The sequence below is a fragment of the Balaenoptera borealis genome (genome assembly GCF_965194805.1).
Source record: "Balaenoptera borealis genome assembly, chromosome: 5".
Taxonomy (NCBI): Eukaryota; Metazoa; Chordata; class Mammalia; order Artiodactyla; family Balaenopteridae; genus Balaenoptera; species Balaenoptera borealis.
Genome location: NC_138862.1, coordinates 110,007,961 through 110,021,319, shown reverse-complemented (window position 1 = coordinate 110,021,319; position 13,359 = coordinate 110,007,961). Strand labels below are relative to the sequence as shown.

General features: G+C 45.3%; 1 protein-coding gene across 1 annotated transcript in view; it reads left to right on the top strand.

Annotated features, from left to right (window-relative positions):
- Positions 1-2,456, top strand: part of LEKR1 (leucine, glutamate and lysine rich 1) — a 309,852-nt gene extending 307,396 nt beyond the window's left edge. Inside the window, exon 20 of the mRNA XM_082394543.1 lies at positions 2,088-2,456. The gene's annotated coding sequence lies outside the window, so the exon portion shown is untranslated. The remainder of the gene's footprint in view (positions 1-2,087) is intronic.
- The last annotated feature ends 10,903 nt before the right edge of the window (positions 2,457-13,359 follow it).

Sequence of the window (13,359 nt, the reverse complement as noted above, 5' to 3'; positions counted from 1 at the left end):
TAAGACATGAGGAATCTAAGCCAGAACCAGCAAAGAAAGGTGAAGGATGGATTATCGCCATTCTCTTTGATGGTTGTCACGGTGCTGGGAAAACCTTTTCCGGTTAGGGTCCGGCTCACCGCTGCTTTGCTGGTGGCCACCCAGACACAGGTGTGGGATAGGGTGTGTGCACACACACCTGCAGCAGACACCCACTCTAGAGGCTCACGTTGGTTCGGTCGTGGTTAATCGGCTGTGCTCGTGCAAATGGTAAATCCGCGCCCGACATCAGCTTGCGGGGAGCCGGCATGACCCCACCTCCCGCGACATCACTGGATGTTTTGGAGCAGAGTCAGCGGATGCAGGAACCACCTCACTCTCTGCTCCCTGCTTCAGCATGTGGCTCTGGAAAATGCCCCATCGCTGTCTCTTAAATACGATCCAAGGCTCAGGTCTTCTGCTAATCTGAGGGGCAAGGGAGAGCTTCCAGGTCTCCAGGAGCTGGGGAGAGGGGCAGGGGTGCTGCGCACGGGAAATGACTGGAGCCCGAGGTCAGGCTGCACCCTGGCACTGCCTGGGAGGACGGCCTCCCCTGCTGGCACCTACACTGCAAAGCTCTGCCTGTCTGCACTGAAGGGGACCCCGAGGCTCTGAGTGGGACAGTAGGCTCTATGTTGCCCTGCAGGGTGACCCACACTATAGGAGCCATCAGGATGCGCTGTGCTCTCCCCTCCAACTTCCCATAGGGCTGCCCCTCTCTCTCCAGCTCCTCTTTCACCCACTTTTGGGGTGGGGTGTCAGAGGTGGGGGAGGAGACTGCAGGGGGGGTGGGGATGGGGTGGGAGCTACCATGCTACCTGACTTTTCCTGAATCTCTTTAATTAAACTAAGCCTTTATATAAATGTAAAAAACAAGCAAGTTCCATACCTGGGGCCTGCAATCCCCTCCCCCAGATTCTGATTCACAGGCTGGGGGGCCAACCTTATTTTTATTAAGGGTGCAAATGATTGGACTCTAGGTGATCCTGGACCACACTTTGGAAAAACACTGGGGCAGGAATGAGCCAGCATGTGTATGGGGTACAGCTAGTGTGAGAGGTAATTCATCTAGTGTCTTAAAATAGTGGCAGGGGCTGAATTGTGATCCACACCCCCAAATTCATATATTGAAGTCCTAACCCCTGGGACCTCAGAATGTGACTGTATTTGGAGACAGACTTTAAAGAGGTAATTAAGTTAAAATAAGGTCTTTAAATGAGCCCTAATCCAACATGACTGGTGTCCTTATAAGAAAAGGAGATTAGGACACAGGCACGCACAGAGGGAAGACCATGTGAGGACACAGGGAGAAGGCAGCCATCCGAAAGCTAGAGAGGGGCCTCAGAAAAAAATCCTGCAGACACCTTGATCTCAGACTTCCAGCCTCCAGAACTGTGGGAAAATAAATCTCTGTTGTTTAAGCCACCCTGTCTGTGGTACTTTATTATGGCAACCCTGCCAAACTAATACAAACAGGAGACCTGGTTTCACTGAATAATCCTCTCAGAAGGTAGAGAGTGCTTCAGCTTACTGTATAAACAAGGCTAGTTTTAAGGACCAAAGGACATGAGTCCCAGCCCTGGTGTGTCAGAGGTGGCTCAGGCTACACAGAAAGCACAGCTTCCAGTGTCAGACATGCCTGCACTCAGTGGCCAGAACCTTCTCTCCTGGTTACCACCTGAGTGATTTAAACAAGACAGTCATTATTTTTTTATTATTTTATTTAAAATATATGCACATAGTGCTTACTATGTGCCAGGTAATGTTCTAAGCACTGTGCAAATATTAACTCATTTAGTCCTCATTACAACCCTGTGATAGATAGATAGATAGATAGATAGATAGATAGGTTCACGATCACTTAATTTAAAATATTCAAGGCTTCTTTCTCTAGTTGCTTTAGGTGTAGGGTTAGATTGTTTATTTGAGATTTTTCTTGAGGTGAGACTGAATTGCTATAAACTTTCCTCTTAGAACTGATTTTGCTGCATCCCATAGGTTTTGGGTCATCGAGTTTTCATTGTAATTTGTTTCTATGTATTTTTTTATTTCCTCTTTGATTTCTTCAGTGAACAGGAACAGTACGAAGAAGAACAAAGAAAACCCAAAGTCAGTAGAAGGAAAGAAATCATAAAGAACAGAGCAGAAATAAATGAAATAGAAGTGAAGAAAACAATAGCAAAGATCAATAAAACTAAAAGTTGGTTCTTTGAGAAGATAAACAAAACTGATAAAGCCTTAGCCAGACTCATCAAGAAAAAAAGGGAGAGGATGCAAATCAATAAAATGAGAAATGAAAAAGGAGAAATGACAACTGACATCACAGAAATACAAAGGATTATAAGAGACTACTACAAACAACTATATGCCAATAAAATGGACAACCATGAAGAAATGGACAAATTATTGGAAAGGTACAATTTTCCAAGACTGAACCAGGAAGAATTAGAAAATATAAACAGACCTATCACAAGTAATGAAATTGAAACTGTAATTAAAAATCTTCCAACAAACAAGGGTCCAGGACCAGATGGCTTCACAGGTGAATTCTATCAAACATTTAGAGAAGAGCTAGCACCAATCCTTCTCAAACTCGTCCAAAAAATTGCAGAGGGAGGAACACTCCCAAATTCATTCTATGAAGCCACCATCACCCTGATACCAAAACCAGACAAAGATATCACCAAAAAAAGAAAATTATAGACCAATATCACTGATGAACATAGATGCAAAAATCCTGAAAAAATACTAGCAAACAGAATCCAACAGCACATTAAAAGGATCATACACCATGATCAAGTGGGATTTATCCCAGGGATTCAAGGATTCTTCAATATACGCAAATCAATCAATATGATACACCATATTAACAAATTTAGGAATAAAAAACATATGATCATCTCAATAGATGCAGAAAAAGCTTTTGACAAAATTAAACACCCTGTTATTTTAAAAACTCTCCAGAAAGTGGGCATAGTGGGAAGCTACCTCAACATAATAAAGGCCTTATATGACAAACCCACAGCAAACATCATACTCAATGATGAAAAACTGAAAGCATTTCCACTAAGATCAGGAACAAGACAAGGATGTCCACTCTCGCCACTTTTATTCAACATAGTTTTGGAAGTCCTAGCCACGGCAATCAGAGAAGAAAAAGAAATAAAAGGAATCCAAATTGGAAAAGAAGAAGTAAAACTGTCACTGTTTGCAGATGACATGATACTATACATAGAAAATCCTAAGATGCCACCAGAAAGCTACTAGAACTAATCAGTGAATTTGGTAAGGTTACAGGATACAAAATTAATGCACAGAAATCTCTTGCATTCCTATACACTAACAAGGAAAAATCAGAAAGAGAAATTAAGGAAAAAATCCCATTTACCATTGCAACAAAAAGAATAAAATACCTAGGAATAAACCTACCTAAGGAGGCGAAAGACCTGTACTCAGAAAACTATAAAACACTGATGACAGAAATCAAAGATGACATAAACAGATGGAGAGATATACCATGTTCTTGGACTGGAAGAATCAATATTGTGCAAATGACTATACTACCCAAAGCAATCTACAGATTCAATGCAATCTCTATCAAACTACCAATGGCATTCTTCACAGAATTAGAACAAAAAATTTTACAATTTGTATGGAAACACAAAAGACCCCGAATAGCCAAAGCAATCTTTTTTTTTTTTTTAAATAAATTTATTTATTTTATTTTATTTTTTTTTTGGCTGCATTGGGTCTTTGTTGCTGCATGTGGGCTTTCTCTAGTTGCGGCGAGTGGGGGCTACTCTTCGTTGTGTTGTGTGGGCTTCTCATTGCGGTGGCTTCTCTTGTTGCGGAGCACGGGCTCTAGGCATGCAGACTTCAGTAGTTGTGGCACTCGGGCTCAGTAGTTGTGGCTCGTGGGCTCTAGAGCGCAGGCTCAGTAGTGGTTGCACACAGGCTTAGTTGCTCCATGGCATGTGGGATCTTCCCAGACCAGGGCTCGAACCCATGTCCCCTGCATTGGTAGGCAGATTCTTATCCACTGCGCCACCAGGGAAGCCCAAGCCAAAGCAATCTTGAGAAAGAAAAATGGTGCTGGAGGAATCAGACGCCCCAGCTTCAAACTATACTACAAAGCTACAGTAATCAAGACAGTATGGTACTGGCACAAAAACAGAAATATAGATCAATGGTACAGGATAGAAAAACCAGAGATAAACCCATGCAAATATGGTCACCTAATTTACAACAAAGGAGGAAAGAACATACAATGGAGAAAAGACAGCCTCTTCAATAGGTGGTGCTGGGAAAACTGGACAGCTACATGTAAAAGAATGAAATTAGAACACTACCTAACACCATACACAAAAATAAACTCCAAATGGATTAAAGACTGAAACGTAAGACAAGATACTATAAAACTCTTAGAGGAAAATGTAGGCAGACATAATATAGACATGACATAAACCACAGCAAGATCTTTTTTGACCCACCTCCTAGAGTAATAAAAATAAAAACAAAAATAAACAAATGGGACCTAATTAAAGTTAAAAGCTTTTGCATAGCACAGGAAACCATAAACAAGACGAAAAGACAACCTTCAGAATGGGAAAAAATATTTGCAAAAGAAACAACAGCCAAAGGATTAATCTCCAAAATGTACAAACAGCTCATGGAGCTCAATATCAAAAAAACAAACAACCCAATCCAAAAATGGGCAGATGACCTAAATAAACATTTCACCAAAGAAGACATACAGATGGCCAAGAGGCACATGAAAAGATGCTCAACATCACTAATTATTAGAGAAATGCAAATCAAAACTACCATGAGGTATCACCTCACACCAGTCAGAATGTCCATTATCAAAAAATCTAGAAACAATAAATGCTGGAAAGGGTGTGGTGAAAAAGGAACCCTCCTGCACTGTTGGTAGGAATATAAATTGATACAACTACTATGAAGAACAGTATGGAGGTTCCTTAAATTTTAACTAGAAATAGAACTACCATATGACCCAGAAATCCCACGACTGGGCATATACCCTGAGAAAACCATAATTCAAAAAGAGACATGTGCCACAGTGTTCATTTTAGCACTATTTACAATAGCCAGGACATGGAAGCAACCTAAACGTCCATTGACAGAGGAATGGATAAAGAAGATGTGGCACATATATACAGTGGAATATTACTCAGCCATAAAAAGGAACGAAACTGAGTTATTTGTAGTGAGGTGGATGGACCTAGAGTCTGTCATACAGAGTGAAGTGAGTCAGAAAGAGAAAAACAAATATGTATGTTATTTTTGTATACTATGTATGTATAGTATGATCTTATGTATGTTAACGCATATATATGGAATCTAAAAAAAAAAAAAGTGGTACTGATGAACCTAGTGGCAGGGCAGGAATAAAGACATAGACATAGAGAATGGAGTTGAGGGCACGGTGGGGAGGAGGAAGCTGGGGTGAAGTGAGAGTAGCATCGACATATATACACCACCAAATGCAAACTAGATAGCCAGTGGGAAGCAGCAGCATAGCACAGGGAGATCAGCTTGGTGTTTCGTGACGACCTAGAGGGGTGGGAGGTAGGCTCAAGAGGGAGAGGATATGGGGATATATGTATGCATATGGCTGATTCGCTTTGTTGTACAACAGAAACTAACACAGCATTGTGAAGCAATTATACTCCAATAAAGATGTATCCCAAAAAAAATATTCAAGGCGAGCAGTGTTTGGTGTGTCAGAACTTGGGGACTTGAGAAAACGAATGCATTGCATGTACTGTAGGCTGCATAATATCCTGTAGCATCTGTGACAGCATCCTGTAATCAAACGTACTCATATTTCTGTAGTGAGATGTATATAGTGCATAAATAAAGTAGCCTCATGTAACTCAGGACAGGTTTCTCTAGCAGATGAGTTCATTTCAGATCAGGTTTTGCTGCCAAATGAGTTATAATGTTTGGCATTCAGAACTTTTAAGGTTTTGAAATTATATTCTCCCTGTTTCTTCAGATGAAGACACTGAGGCACAGGGAGGTGAAACAATGTCCCACATTCATTAACTCGCGTGAGGTGAGGCTGGGCCACCAACCCGGGCAGCCTGGGTCCAGACTCCAAGCTCTTCACAACCACCTGGCTGTGCCCCTCGGTGCTGCCCACTTCTCGAGCGGGGCCTGACCCATCCATAGAATACGGACCATGCCAACCTTGCAGCCTTGCTCTGAGGACCAGATACAATGTAAGTAGAGTTCTGTTATGGGTTGAATTGTGTCCCCCTGCCAGATTCATTTGTTGAAGCTTTAACCCCAGTACCTCTGAATATAACGTTATATGGAAATAGGGTCATTGCAGATACAGTTAGTTAAATGAAGATGAGGTCATTAGGGTGGGCCCTAATTCAATCTGACCTGTGTCCTTATTTAAAAAAAGAAATTTGGACACAGACAGGCATGTGCTCAAGGAGAACGCCAGGTGAATATGAAAGCAGAGGACAGGGTGATGCTTCCACAAGCCAAGGAATGCCCGAGATTGCCGGCAAAGCACCGGAAGCTAGGAGAGAGAGGCATGAAACGGCTTCTCTCAGTCAGCGCTCAGAAGGAACCAATTCTGCCAACACCTTGATCTCAAACTTGTAGCCCCCAGAACCATGAGACAAATTGCTGTTGTTCAAGTCCCGCCCCCCCAGTTTGTGGTACCTTGTTACAGCCACCCTAGCAAACTCGTACAAGTTCTTTACACAAGCACTGGGTTCCGAGTGGGAGGCCAATAAATGGTAGGTAACCAGGCTTACTATATTTTTAATATTTCTTTATTTATGTATGTATTTATTTATTTTTGGCTGCATTGGGTCTTAGTTGCGGCACGCGGGCTCTTTCGTTGCGGTGCGCGGGCTTCTCTCTAGTTGTGGAGGTTTTCTCTCTCTTTTCATGCGGGTTTTCCCTCTCTAGTTGTGGTACGTGGGCTCCAGGGCACATGGGCTCTCTACTTGTGGCATGCGGCCTTAGTTGCCCCGTGGCATGTGGGATCTTAGTTCCCTGACCAGGGACTGAACTGGCGTCCCCTGCATTGCAAGACTGATTCTTAACCACTGGACCACCAGGGAAGTCCCCACTCTTATTATTTTTATGATGGAGGCTTCAGATTCTTCACAGAAGAATAATCAGTCAGTTAGATGATGTCTAAGCCCTCTTCCACTTTCCAGGTCTAATTTTGCATGATTATCACACGAGGATAATTCAACTCCGCTTGTCACTTGCACCAATGGTCCAGGTCTTATAGCATTTCTTTGCTGTTTTAAAGATGGGAGAGGTGGTCTTAATAAGCAAAACAAAACAAAACAACGCAAGGAATTTCTTTTCCTGTGTTACGGGTTACATCCCTATACATTACAACTGAAACCCCTGAGCCCTAACTTGCCTTCTGATGTCCCTGCTTGTATCATCAACTCACTCAGCCGTGGGGTTTTTCTGAATCCCTTTCCCTTGTGTCTTTGGGGCTGCCGAGGTTAACCCACAGTGTGTGCTGGGCTACAAATTCTGCAGAGGAAAGCAGAAATCTAAGGTAGAGATTGTTTCCTGTCAGTTAAGAGTGTATCATTGGAACCCTATTTAGACCTGGAAAGTTTGGGTTCTTCAGGTGGAAATGTGTCCTCACACTGCCATGTCACTGAGCAGATAAAAGCTGCTTTAAGAGAGTCTAAAAGCTGTCGAACACTTTTTCTGTTCCTAGGACAAGGCACGGTTGGCCCCAATGTAGGGAAAGAGGTAAAATGCTAAACAGTTTTCCTTAGGCTGCAGTGACAGGTCCCCCATTGTCAAAGCTGCCACATGGTACGCGGGATCCTTAGTTCCCCGACCAGGGATGGAACCTGTGCCTCCTGCAGTGAAAGCGCAGAGTCTTAACCACTGGACCTCACCGCCAGGGAAGTCCCCCTCTGCCTTTTAGATTCTACACATCAAGTCAGAAAGTGATGTGCTGTAGGTGGGGTGTGGCCCCCAAGTCCCCATCTGTGGAAATGGGACTTTAATGGCTGTGCATGTTCAGAGAAAGGACTTCAGGTTCCTTTGGCATCCCTTTGCACCTGTTCTCAAGGCTACCTCTCCAACTCCCTGTCAGCCCCTGAGCCTTGGGCCAGCGGGCTGCTTCCCACTGGTTTCCTGGAAGCACTTCCTGACCAAGCCAGGGGCCTCTCTCACCTCCCTGCAGCCCAGGCCCCATCCCAGAACCAGGGGTGGCTTTAACATCTGCTTAAGTCTTTTCATCTTTGCTCCCTATTCCTGGTTACCCTCCCAGGAATTTTAGGAGAAGCGTACCTTTTCTTATCATAGCTGCAGCCTGCTGGAGTTCTGTTGGGATACAAAAATGGTTGCAGAGTGGGAGGCTTTACTTTGAGGATCTCATGGTTGGTGATTCCACCCAACACCAAAATGGGAGATTTAATTAAGCAAGAGTAAGTGCCTAATAGATGGAGCTTTTCCAAAGTGGAGACCACACCTTGTTCATTTTTGAATCCTTGGTGCCTAGCCCAGAGCTTGGCACATAGGAGATGCGCAGTAAAATTGTTTGTTGGATGAATGCACCTTTGTTTTCTTTCTTCTTCAGAAAGATGTCTGATGTGTGTTAAGTCCGAGAATCATGACCACAAACAAGGCTGGAGAATGCTTCTGCTTTGTAATAGCTCTCATGGGTCATGTCTAAGGAGAAGGTCCTGAGGCCAGAAGGCAGAGGTCCAGATCTGGCTCAGCCAGTATCCAAGAAACCCTGGGATCTTCGGCCTCCCTGGAACTCAGCGTCCTCCACTGCAGCATGGAGGTCATCCTATCTCCTCTGCCTGCCTCTCTGGATGGTTATGAGAACATGACACGAGAATGGATGTAACAATTTTCTGAGAATTTCAAAGACCATGCCAAAGGTATTACTTTTATATGTTTTTTTTGTTACAGATATTTGTAGAGTTGAGCTGCTCATAATTTTTTTTTATCTCAATCTCTTTTCTTCTACAAGTTCATGCTTAGGAACCAAAGCCAGGTTTACCTCCTTCCCCAGCTAAAGAAATATCCATCCTGGTAGGCCAGGCACTGCCAAGTGCTGGCCTCCTTGGAGTTCAATCGCCTGTTTGGTCAGCAAACATTTCTGCATCACAGGTGGCGAGGGACAAGTTAAGTCGCAGAAGACTGGCTGACAAATAGTTGCCAAAGCCACCGAGAGCAGAAACAGTACGGTCTTCTCCCCAGCGGACCGTGCTCCTCTGCGCCTCCTTGAGCTGCGTCCAGAGAGCGCTTGGCGCCCATTCTGTCTAGAACGGGCCCAGGGAGGAGGTAAGTCGTTGGGAGCAGCCAGCCAGGGCCCAGGAGAGCCTGGGCAGGACCCTCGCCTCCTGACTTCCGAGAGCTGCCTCCGCCCCCTGCGCCTCTCCAGGGACTGACGGATGAGGCTGTGGTGGGTGGTGCTTGGCCTCCTGCTGTCTCCTGTTGCTAAAGCAACTGAGTGAGATGAAGCAGAAACAAGCCACGTGACCTTGCTGCCTCCACCCACGCGTCCAGACAGCCCCCATCTCAGCCAGAGAGTCACAGTCAGGCCATTCGATCTGGACTGAGCGTGTTTCTGGGGTCAGGGACCCCTCCCCGAGGAGAAACGCCTGAGCTGGGTGGCAGCCGATATTCTCTGAACACTGTTCTTGAGCAGACAAGATGTTGAAGCCGGGGTGGGGTGGGGGGCAGAGGTTGAGGGATCAAAATGATTTGCGTGTGCGGCTACCAGTATGTCACATAGCTGGAATTGTGCGAGGCCTGGGATCTAGCTGCCTGTTCTTGGTTTACTCAGGGAATCTATAGAACGAGAGGGCAGAGGGCATGGCCTCTAACCCTCAGCTTTGAAATCTGTGTCTCTAGCTTTCCCGCTTGCCCCCACGATGGGCCCTCCCAAGCTTTCAGATAAGGGCATTTCTTTTTTTTTTTAATAAATGTATTTATTTATTTATTTATTTATTTATTTTGGCTGTGTTGGGTCTTCGTTGCAATGAGCAGGCTTTTCATCGCGGTGGCTTCTCTTGTTGCGGAGCACGGGCTCTAGGTGTGCAGGCTTCAGTAGTTGTGGCATGTGGGCTTCAGTAGTTGTGGCTCGCAGGCTCTAGAGTGCAGGCTCAGTAGTTGTGGCACACGGGCTTAGCTGCTCCGCGGCATGTGGGATTTTCCCGGACCAGGGATTGAACCTGTGTTCCCTACATTGGCAGGCAGATTCTTAACCACTGCGCCACCAGGGAAGTCCCAAGGGCGTTTCTTAAGCAGCCACATGATACCATGGGGATGAGGGCAAGTTCAGCTGGGAAAGAGGTAACTCCTTGCAGGCCACAGAGAGGGGAACTAGTCAGAGGAGAGGAGAGGAGAGGTGCTGGGCAGGGTACCCCACAGACAACCATTGCAAGGTCTCCCTCCAGCCTCAAGGCCCAGCTTAACGATGACCTTCTTCTAAAGCCTTTTCAAATCCACCTGGGCTGGAAATACCACCTTCCTCCTCTCTACTTACCCAGTGTTTTCATCTGCATCTCCCTGTACACTTAGCACCTGTTTACCACGTACTCACCTTTTGAATAACTCTTGTTACACAAATACTATATATGCTTATTGAAGGAAAAATTAGAAACACAGACACTCACAAAGAAGAGATTAAAAACCACTCAAATGTGCTACCTGGAGGTAACCACTGTTGGCATTTGGGGGTGTTAGCCCTATTTAGGTTCATGTCTCTTTTCTCTGCCTGCATTCAGCTCTTCAAAAGCCAAGTCCAAATCTCCCCTCCTCTCTGTGTACCCTCACAGCCACCACAATGCTTCCCTTCAACAGGGTCTCAGTTCATGTGTTTTAAATAAATGGATGGATAAACAAAGGAACGAACAGATGGATGAGTGGACAGAAGGTGGGGGAAAAAAAGTTCTGCTACCCAAAAGTAGCCCCAGCGGAGGAACCAAGAAGAGAAGAGAAGGTGTCAGCCCTCAAAGTCACCTGCAGCCACCTCCCTCTCCCCTCCCCAACCTCTCTGCTCCCATCAGAGCAGAATCAATGCCAGGAAGTGAGCGTGCACAGAGAGTGGGCCAGATCTGGACAATAATTATTAGCGGAAAGATAAAGATGAAGCCCGATCCCTGCCATCTGACTTGGAAACGTCAGCCATGGCTTAAGGGAAGAGAGGATTCATGGAAACAGCCAAGTCAAGGTCGCCACATGTGTGCAATATTTTAGGCTCAGCAAGCAATCTGGCCAATTCAAAGCCGCTGGTAAATGGGTTCCAAGAAATCTGATTTCATCAGCAACGTGGACACGGGAGTACGTCCCCATGACTTGCCCCTCGCTGGGTTGAAGATTATCAATGATTTATCTGGAGCAGAAACAGCAGGATTCCACATTACATCTTGGAAGGCAGCCAGAGCAAAGGCAGAGAATTAACAGACCTTTATTATTAATTCCAATACCACAACGCCCCATGGGTTCTGCAGCAAATCATGGGCTCTCTTAACAGGAGTTTCTCTGTGTTTAAGTGGAGCTGATTTTTTGTTTGTTTGTTTTTTGGGGGGTTTTTTGTTTTTTGTTTTTAATGGCGCTTGTCCTCATTCTTAACTATAAAGACAACCTCAAAGTCACAAATGTTCATTAATCATGCACAAGTCCAGAGCATGCTAGGTGCTACAGGAAAAGCAAAATAAGTCAAGACAGTCCCTATATTGCATTCACACAAATATCAAACCTTTACTGAGGCTGTTCTCTGTGCCAAACCCTGTGCAAGGCATTGGGTTTTACAGCACACTGCAGTTATGGTCCTGTTTTTAAAGTGGAGAGGGGCTTCCCTGGTGGTCCAGTGGTTAAGAATCCGCCTTCCGGGACTTCCCTGGTGGTCCAGTGGTTAAGAATCCGCCTTCCGGGACTTCCCTGGTGGCGTAGTGGTTAAGAATCCGCCTGCCAATGCAGGGGACACCACGGGTTCGAGCCCTGGTCCAGGAAGATCCCGCATGCTGCAGAGCAACTAAGCCCGTGCGCCACAACTACTGAGCCTACGCTCTAGAGCCCGTGAGCCACAACTACTGAGCCCATGTGCCACAACTACTGAAGCCCGTGCGCCTAGAGCCTGTGCTCCACAACAAGGAGTAGCCCCTACTCACGGCAACTAGAGAAAGCCTGCGCACAGCAACGAAGACCCAACGCAGCCAAAAAAAAAAAAAAAAGAAAATAATTTAAAAAAAAAAAAGAAAAGAACTTAAAAAAAAAAAAAAAGAATCCACCTTCCAATGCAGGGGACGTGGGTTCCATCCCTGGTTGGGGAACTAAGATCCCACGTGCCACGGGGCAGCTAAGCCCGCACGTCACAACTACTGAGCCCGTGCGCTCTAGAGCCTGCACGCCACAACAAAGATCCCACATGCCACAACGAAGATCCCAAGTGCCACAACTAAGACCCGACACAGCCGGATAAATAAATTTTTAAAATAAATAAATTAAATAAGTAAATAAAAAATTAACAAAAAATAAAAGTGGAGAGATGAGCCTCGGGGAGGTTATACAACTTCCCCAAATTGCCCACAGGCACAGAGTTTGTAAGAGACTTGGGATTAGAATAAAGGGAAAGAATCTGGCAGTTTATTGTTTTTATTATCATTTTAGCTCCATTTAAGTAACCTTAGAAATACTCAGCCAACATTTGTGTGAGCCTCCCTCTCACTAGCCCAGAACAAGCCCCACTTCATGCCAGGGGAGTGGGAAAGAGGTCTGCCCTCATTTACTCTCCCACTGCTATGTGCAAAGCCAAATGTCAACCGGGCCCTGCTCTCTGCTTATTCACAGTGATCTGCTGATGCCTGCCCTCCACGTGGTGCCCAGAGATGGCCCTGGTGCAAGGGCTGGTCATGGGCCCAAAACCAACAGCGGTGAGCAGGAGGAGAGGAAGTTTTGCTCCCAACTTGAGTGTTTTTTCTCCTCAACCTCAGAGCAGCATTCAGGTGCTGAGGGAAAGGAGCCTGAATTTTGGAGCCCTGCAGACTGGGGTTCAGACCCCAGCCCAACCTTTTGCAAGTTGTGTGAGCTTGGGCAAGCCTTTCAGCCTCTCTGTGGCTTCATTTTCTCCCCCACTAAATGGAGGCCATACCTACCCTGCAGAGAGGCTCAATGCAGTAACGTCAGCCCTCTGTTGCTCAATCAATAGTAGCCATTTAGTATTGTCCAAACTAAATTCCACGCAAGAAGCAGAGTCATGATTTTTTAAGCCATGAACTAACAAGTATTTATTAAAGATCTATTTTTTAAGCAGGAAGATCGAGAGAAACCTTGCCCACCCTCTCCAGGCGTGAG